The sequence below is a fragment of the Falco punctatus genome (genome assembly GCF_963210335.1).
Source record: "Falco punctatus genome assembly, chromosome: 11".
NCBI lineage: Eukaryota > Metazoa > Chordata > Aves > Falconiformes > Falconidae > Falco > Falco punctatus.
This window is the reverse complement of record NC_137591.1, coordinates 18,093,181-18,102,045: the sequence shown is the minus strand read 5'-3', so window position 1 is coordinate 18,102,045 and position 8,865 is coordinate 18,093,181.

Here is an 8,865-nt window from a genome sequence, read left to right as displayed (position 1 = left end):
AATTTCACTTTAAAATATTTTGTATTTAACATTCTTTTTACTATCAGAGTCTTTTAACCCTCCAGCAGTGCTCAGAGTTGCAGGAGCAACAGCATCTTGATTGACAGTCACGCTGGCTGCAGTTATCTGAAGCTGAGCCAGTTCTGTGAATAAAGCACCCTATGACAACCTGCCTTGTGATCATCAAGTGCCATTTCTGACCATCTGTTTCTCAAGATCCCATCTTTTGATATGAAAGGCTACAGCTTTATAGTTAGTGGGAGCATGAACCAGCAGATCACAACCCTTTTAACTTCTCTAATGCCATATTCTCCTAAAGAGAATAAAAAAAAATATGTAAGCTTCATAGCTCTCCATATAATTTAATTTCAGTCCCTGGCACATCCTGATTATTATTACACTTGCTCTTTCTAGAATTTGCTAGTTTCTTTGCCTCCTTCTGAGAATTTATAAATCACATGTTACATATGCTCCAGATCACTGATTTCCTGGTGCAATGATCTGGCTTGCAATTAACAAAGAAGGCCCTCACTGCAGGGGTGGGTATGTTAGAGCAACACTTCCCTCTGCTGGGTGTGTGGGCAGCCACAGCCCTGCCTGCACTGGAGGGGTATGTCCAAATCCTCTGCCTCCAGCTCAGACAAGAGCCCTACTCCTTCCAGACAGCTTTGGATGGTAAGAAACTAGCAAAGGTCTTCTTAATTTATCAGATTAATATGATAACCCTAAAAGTTTCATCCATCATAAGATGGACAGGAATATCACTTTAATTTTTGCTGAAGACAGGAGTATTGCTAAAATTGGGAACCTTAGGGTCTGCCATTTCCTATTCACTCCAGAACCCTGACACATTAGCTCTTGAGCTGCGCTACAGTAGTTCAGAGCCAGAGATGCATGTTTAGCTGGATGAACTTGAGAGAAAAAGCATCAGGACCATAGGACCATAGGGTATCCCAAGAACATCACCATACATAGGCCATCCTGCAAAACAGGACAATTGACAGTATGTTCTTTCTTCCTCTGTTCTGTGCTGCTACCTATTCTCTATGCCTACCTGTGAGGAAGTGAGTGCAGACAAAGTGACAGCAGCACATCAATATCATTTTTTTTGGCCCATTACAGTGCAGGCAGCTTGAAAAAACCCCAAAATGGACAGTATACAACTAGCATGAACCTCACTTTGCAGCCACAGATGTATATATAGATCTATTGTCTGCAAAGACCTTTTCTACACAGCCTACGCTGATTTTAACTGATAACTTTAAATGCCAACTGGAGAGTCATGCCACATAAAATTAAGTCAATATTAAAAACACCTTTTACCCAGACCAAAAGCCATTTCTTTGTAGAGTGTGTATATAGGGCACCACAGAAAAAAAGATTAATTTTTTTTAAGAGAGAGAAACATTGGCCACATTTTTTGTAACCCTAATGGAAACCAAGTAGAGTGCCACAGTGAATTTTAATTGAGTGCTACACTTCCTCTCTGGCCATCTGTTCCAAACTGCTAGCAACAATCAGAGAATGGCATTTTAAAGGGAGTTTTGATAGAAACGACCATATTCAGATACAGCTGTCTTGCATTCAAGTCATACAGTTGTTGGAAAACCGTCCACAGCTGAGGGAGGGGGAGTGTTAAGAGGAAGGGGAGAACTGCAGAGATAAATTAGTGAGATTGAGGTTAATTCTTGCTCTCCACCAGGACAGGAACTGGTCCCAGGGCAGTACTGCATGTGCTCCTAACTCCCTTGTACAAACACGACTGAAAAACATAATTAAGCATTTTGCTGAACAAAGATTTTGTTCACATACTCTACTGAATGAAGGCTTTTGGTGGACTTCAAAACACGGAAGATGACAAATAAGCTAAAGATGGGGGGAGGGGAGTAAAAAACACAGATACAGTCCTAAAACGCTATTCACAGTCAGAGAAATTGACTTTGAAAAGGGAGACAAAGATGTTCCACAGAAAAAACTGTCAAAAGATTGGATCAAAGCGGTGCTCAGTGTTAAAAGGTAGAACAGGTAACAGTGCTAAAAGCCATGCTGGGGTTAACCGGAATAAACCTTCATTAGAAGACAGGAAACAGGTGATTTCACAGTAGGTGGTTCCTGATCTGTGTTTAGAACAAAGCCTGTGCTAAGCACACTGAAGGTCTAGTTAGAAAACATCATATAAGAAATATTTCATATGAAAAAAAAAATGTTTTCAAAGAGTTTCAAGAGGAAATAAAAGGCTTGAATAAAGAAACCAGAATGTCAGGATCAAGGAGACATCCTGAGTAACAGCAATAGGCAAAGGAAATTAAAAAAATAATATACAGCATAAAGTAGCATAAGCAGGATGTTTTCCAGTTGTCACCTAGTTTTTAAATGCTGAAGAATAAGGATTACTCTCTGCTTCATTTAGATGGTATTGCATTCTTGCCTCCTGTTGATCGTTGCATGTTGTTCTTACTAACTGTGAAGTCTTGGAGGCTTTCCAAGAAAACTTCTAAGGTGGGCTCCAAGTAGACAGAGCAACTAAAGATAAGTATTTTCTTCCCAAGAGCTTTCAACACAACATAAATGGTTGTTGGGTCTAGTAGCCATACAGGCATTAACAGCTCACATGTGACACTTACTACTGCATTATTAATAATTGATGCGTGTCTGCTAGTATGCTACTAACAAAAAAAAAATTTAAAAATAGTGCTTTGGGATTCAAATACCATTCACTCCTGTTGTTTACAAATGCTTTGACTCCACTGTACATTGCAGTATTGCAACTACAAGTCATAAAAATGCAATTAAGAATCCATCACTTGAAACTCTACATCACATAATTTTCTGCAGAAAACACAGGAAATATACTTCAGTGTATTATGCAGATCCTGGTTACTCACAAGTGTACTAGGTCTTTATTTTGTTTATGTTATCTTATTTTTCACATTTGACTCACCTTGCACTGAAACTATTTTACACCTAGTAAATAATTAATGCCAGCTTCTCTTCGCTCAGCACTCTTGCAAAGTCTTGCATTTCTAGTCAATTCAGCACTTGTCTGGAGACAACTTTATGTTTGCTATGGAGGTTAACACACCAGAAATCAGAAGTCCTCGAGTAGGAAACCACTTACTGTATTGTTTTATGTGCGAGGTTGCAGACATGCAGCCTTGATTTCAACTGAGACAATTCAAGAGGGCCATCCCCTTCCAAGAACCTCCTGTGGTTGATTATAGTCCCCAAGTAATTTTTCACCAGAAGTTGCTGCTCCCTCAGAATGGCAGTCTGGTTCATGTGTGATGTTGCTCCCCAGTTTGGTCCTACTGAAATTAACCTGACCAGTTTAAACACTTTAGGTTTAAACAGGGTTTCTTTAATCGGAATAATTTTGAAAGACCCAGTTTGGGATCAACTAGTATAAGCTCTTTCCAATTTACAACATAGCAGGATCTGCTCTGCACCTTGTGGATGCAGATCCTCAGGGAAGTTGTTAGATCAAAAGACCAAAGGCAATTTATTTGTCTTTCAGCACACTCTCATTCTGGACCTTTTTTCTCGTTCTCTTCAGTCTTCTTTCCTAATATGTAGTTTGAGGTTGGCCACTGATTTATCTGAAAAATTTATTCCCAGTAGCCTTCCAGAAGGTGAAAACATAAGTTCTATACTATTTGCAGTCCCTGCCAGCAAAAATGTGACAGAATCACTTTCTGGTAGCTTAGAGGAATTTGTAATAAAACATGCCACTGCTACATTTCAAGCAGAAATTTGCCTTCTGTTTTCTAGAGAACATGGTCTGTTGTACCAAAGTATCTCTACCCAAATTTCAATATGAAGAAGGCACCTCCGTAATCTGTCAGAAAGGACTTCCTTTGTCATACCCATTTTCATTATTAATGGCTTGATTCTGCAGGAAAAATAAGCAACAATTCTGTCTGCAAACCTTCACAGCATAAAAATAGGTAATTTTATAAAGAAATCAAAGATATAGACACACAATTTAAAATCAACTTTGGCAGTATGAACAATATCCAAATAAATGAATACTAATTTGTTTATGGATAGATACTGCTAAGAAATGCTAGAGTTACCCACCACCTGCTTCACTCTGGAGTTGCATTCAATTTTCCCTGAGATATACAAAATGTATGAGGTCATTTAAAATTGGACTTCTCTCAGCAACTGCTACGATTAGATCTTTAGAGGCAATAAAGCCACTATAATCTGAACTCCAGGATCAAACTAATTGGCTATGATGTCTTTTTTAAAATAGTGCCAAGCATATACCATAGCTACTACCTGATAAGTAAATCATCACAGTGCAGCAGAAAAAGTCATGATTTTTGAATGAGAATCAAAGTAAATAATAAATGCATACAGCACAGCCTGATAGGAGAAGTTCTTTGGCACATGTTTGGGATGTTTAATCATAAAAATATGTAGTTAGACACAAATCATACAGCTTACCCCAAACAACTGAAAAGTCTTACGTGTTTAATACTCCATACTATGAGTAATATAGGAAATTCTCACTGAAATATTTCCAGCTTCCTAGACTCCCTGGTGCAATCCAGTGTTAGTCATGCAGTGTGGGAGCAGTTGGATAGCCACATCCTCTTCCCCAGTACAGATACTAGCTGGACTCAGCCTTTAGGAATAAAGTTAGGCCTGTCAGATACTTGGGCTGTATTTCTTCATCTCTATTATCATACATCATATTTAAGATGGCACACTAATTTCTCAGATACCTCTTTAATAAATATTTGCAAAAGACAAGATTCATACCATTTTACTTGAACAGGGCTTACAGCCACAACGTGACAGACTATGAAGCAGCAGTATGGCACGGACCGGGGCTAAGGATGGTACCTTCCACCCAAGAGACTCCAAATTATCTACGGCCAAGAGATGTGTGGGCGTCCTGCCTAACCTATTGCACAGGCATGAGTACAGGACCGGACACTGAACAGATGCTGACATCAGCATGTCTTCCTCTGCTGTTGCCTGAAAAGCAGGACTGTTAGCACAGCACTTGTGCAGTTCTGAGGAAGAAACTGGATAGAAGAAAATACTAAGAAGAGGAATTGTGAGCGAAAAGATTCCCTCATCTGCTGTCCAGTGGCTTTTGTGTTCAGAAAAACAAGCCTGCATCGATTTCTTGTTAGTGAAAAAGACTGTGTCACAGACTTCTACGTCCCATCAGTAATTCAACATTTCTTCCTCTGGATAAAAAAGTCTTCAGGGCCCTAAATTCATATAAAAAGGAAATGACAACACATATGTGCCTTTTTGAACAGCCATGCGTAAGGTTTTATTTTTATGACTTACGTAATACCTCTTTGGAAAGCACTGGCTGTATCCCAAGGGACAGCTGATCCAAATTTTTCATTTTTCATCTTTACTTTGGTTTGACCAAGATACAGGTTCATTAGAGTCTTACCTACCGCAGCGAGGGTAAAAAACTCTAATGCACAAAACAGAGCTGAAGTCAGCTTGGCTTTCTGTACATTGTTAATAGTGTGATTTGCACATCCAAGTTCTGCCAAATAATTTTCTCCTCTTCAACTGAACTGCCTCTCACTAATCTGTTTTGAAGTGTAGAAATTTCTGACTACCATTGCTACTTCACAAATCAGATGAAGCTGAGTTATATGAAAATAAATTAGCCTAAAAATGCACCAATTCTTACTTCTAATGAATGAAAATGTCCTAAGCAGTTAGACATTTTATCTAAGACATTTGATAAAAGTTAGGCTTTTATCAAAAATTCAGGATGCATTACTGTGCACTTACAAAATGAATGAGATGCTTCTAAACTGAAAGTCAGTATGAGATACCTGGGTGGCTTAAAAAAAGCCAGAAAAGTTTAATGCAAGGTGCTGGGAAAATTACTTATTTTACATACAGAAATAAATAGTACTTCTAAGTACGAAAGGTAAATTTGAAAAAGCAAGTACCTCACCATACCTAAATTTATTATTTTAGCTGAGTCCTGGGATTCAGGACCAATTAAATTTTATGAAAACTGCTGAATGCTGAATTCAAAAGACTGTATTCCCTGCTGTGCCAGAACTTGGAAAATCCTTTTAAGTTAGCAGTCTTTGAAACAGAAGGTTTGGCCCTTCGCACTGCTGAAAAGTGTAGCAAGGCTGAATTGCTCAATCAGTTTCTCTAACACTGCTGAGACAGGCCTCCTTCAAGACCATCTGACTGATATACAAAGTGAGTCTTTCCTGATTAAAGCAAAAAATGGCATTAAGTTAAAGAAATTAAATTGTCAGCTTTGGGGGAGAACTAAAAAAAAATGCTACTGAGCATAGGTAGCAACTAGAATTTTCCTAGTGGTCCATCATTACAGTAGACTTTGATTGTGATGTGAACCTCTTATACATTGCTCATATAACTTCAGTTGTAATTTAGACCAGAACTGTTGCACCAGATCGGAGTCAAGAAGATGCTCAATACGAGTTATGCATCTTGCTCAACTTTATTAGTTTCTAACACTACTTATATAGAACCAATACACATGCATATTCGTAAAGCAGAAATATAATTGGTTAGTAGTCTCTAAACGCACGCGGTTCTCACACCCCTAATTATCATGACTAAAATAAGCATTCTATCCATGTAGCTAATTGAGTTACTGTGCTTCAGCCTTGTAGTTTGTTACTCCCTATTTTCCCATACTGGTCCCTATCTTTCTTGGCCCTGCACCTGCTTTCCCAGCAGCTGTATCTTGTTACAGCCACGGCCTGTTGGCACAACATAATTACTTGGTCTCAGGATTCAAGAATAGCTCAAGGCTACCTTTCTTGTTAACTTCAGCACAATTCTGATTACAGGCCTATCCTAATACCAGGCCTGGATCGTGCAGATCTTCAGAGATTCTAAGGCCATGCTTCTGCAGCCATTCTTCTACACCAGATGCTATAGAATTGTAACTAAAAGAACAGACAATATTGCCTTTGCTGTGTTAGTTAAATGCAATAGATTCTATCAACTCATGTGCTCATAAGATTCTGTTTTACCAGCAGGAGTCTCACCAATCAGATGTCTCACAAGAGATGAAATGTCAGAGCCAGTTAGGGCAGCTGAGACTTTAAAAACGCCTTTATTCTTCACTATCTCAGCTGATCTGGTAAACACTGAACATCACTTAACAAGCTAAGGACTCAAACAGTGTTTGTTTCATCAGCTGAGGATGAATCAGCAGTATCTTAACATCCTCAGCTGTCTTTAACATAGATCTAGAGTACTGGTGTCATGAAGGCAGCCGGAAAATACAACACTGCATGGATTACCCCACGATGTCTGCTTTGTGCACGATATTCTGTGAAAAATATGGTCGTCAATGTGATGAACAGCGAATGGAAGTCTAAAGTTTGGAGGTTTTTTTCCCCCTTTTTGAACCGTCTTGTTGACATGGCAAGGTTTGGAATCTGCTGCCCTCCGGTGGATGTTTGGAGAGGTCCTCTCCGCCAGCAGGAGCACGAGACCACGTGAATTCTCAAAAAGCCCGACAGAAAAAAGGAATACAGCGATAAATTCTTCATGTGCCTTATTTAGGCTCAAAAATAATAGCTAGGAATCATTTCTTAATTTTTCAATTTTGTTCTGTCTTTGTCAGAGTATTTCTACAACCAAGTAGAAGTGTTCTAATTCATTCTATGAAACTGGTTCTCTTCAATCAGCTCTTTCATTTTATGAATATATATGATTATGTATGTAACACAATTCACAGTGATAACATCCAAGTAATTATCTATCATATTTGAAACTATCTGCATTCTGCCTATTAATCCGCCACTTTGCGATTATTATTGACACACTAGAACTCTTTATAGCATCAAGATTTAAAAAAAACCACAATGAAAACTTGCTATAGAAAGTGTTTTCTCATTGGCTTAGACAGTTCTTTTTAAAATATTTATCTGTATTACTGGACATTTTAAAAAAAGAAATGCATTTGACACTTAATGTCATGCCAGGCCCCTGTAAAAATCTTGTGAGATTCTTCCAGCTCCACATTGGTCCGAGATAGTGCACATTAAGATCGCGTTACTTAGCACACAAAATCAATTGTTGATTTTGACAACAACAGAAGTTGCACAACTTTTCTCTTTCTTAAAGCTCTGTTCAGCAATGTTGACATTGAGGCAAATTGGTTTTGTAAGGATTTATAAAAGAAGGAAAAAAAGGTTACAAAGATTTCAAATATATGTATTTTTCTAATTGAATAATCAAATCTAGTGATGATGAGGTGCTGATTAAAAGGAACTTTTTCATTTACAAATGGAGTAAGTCTCTGTTGACCCTGGTTGTGAAGGGGAACCTTAAAAATGCAAATCCTGTGACTTTCTGGAATACCTGAAGAAATCTGGAAAAACCCATTCTTTTCCTGGTAAGGGGTTAGCTTCAGTATGAGATGATTATTAATGAGTTTGACACTTCATTCCTTCCAGAAAGACAGCCCGAATAAGGTAACTAGTTAGTCCCGTTTACCCCAACTGCACCCCAGTTGTGATGTTGCTGAGATGCTATGTGCATGTTTGTGTGCAGCTCCATATCAAGAAGCGCTGGCGCAGAAAGAGATCAGAAAAAGCCGTAATTCAAGTACTGACAAAAAAATCCACCAGAACATGGAAATGCGGAGACATTTCTAAAACTTCAGCCAAGTGGCTGTGCCTTACTTTGCCAGCAGCCCTCTCACCTGGCGAAAACCTTCCACCCGCACGGCCAGGCCCTCCCATCGCCTGCCTCAGTGCGAGGACGGACGCTGCGCTGGGGGGGTATCGCCCACTGCTCCGGCCCGCGCAGGGCGCTGCCTGCCCGCCGCCTTCCCGCTCGCTCCCCCGGCGGCTCTGGGGAAACCCACCCCAGCCA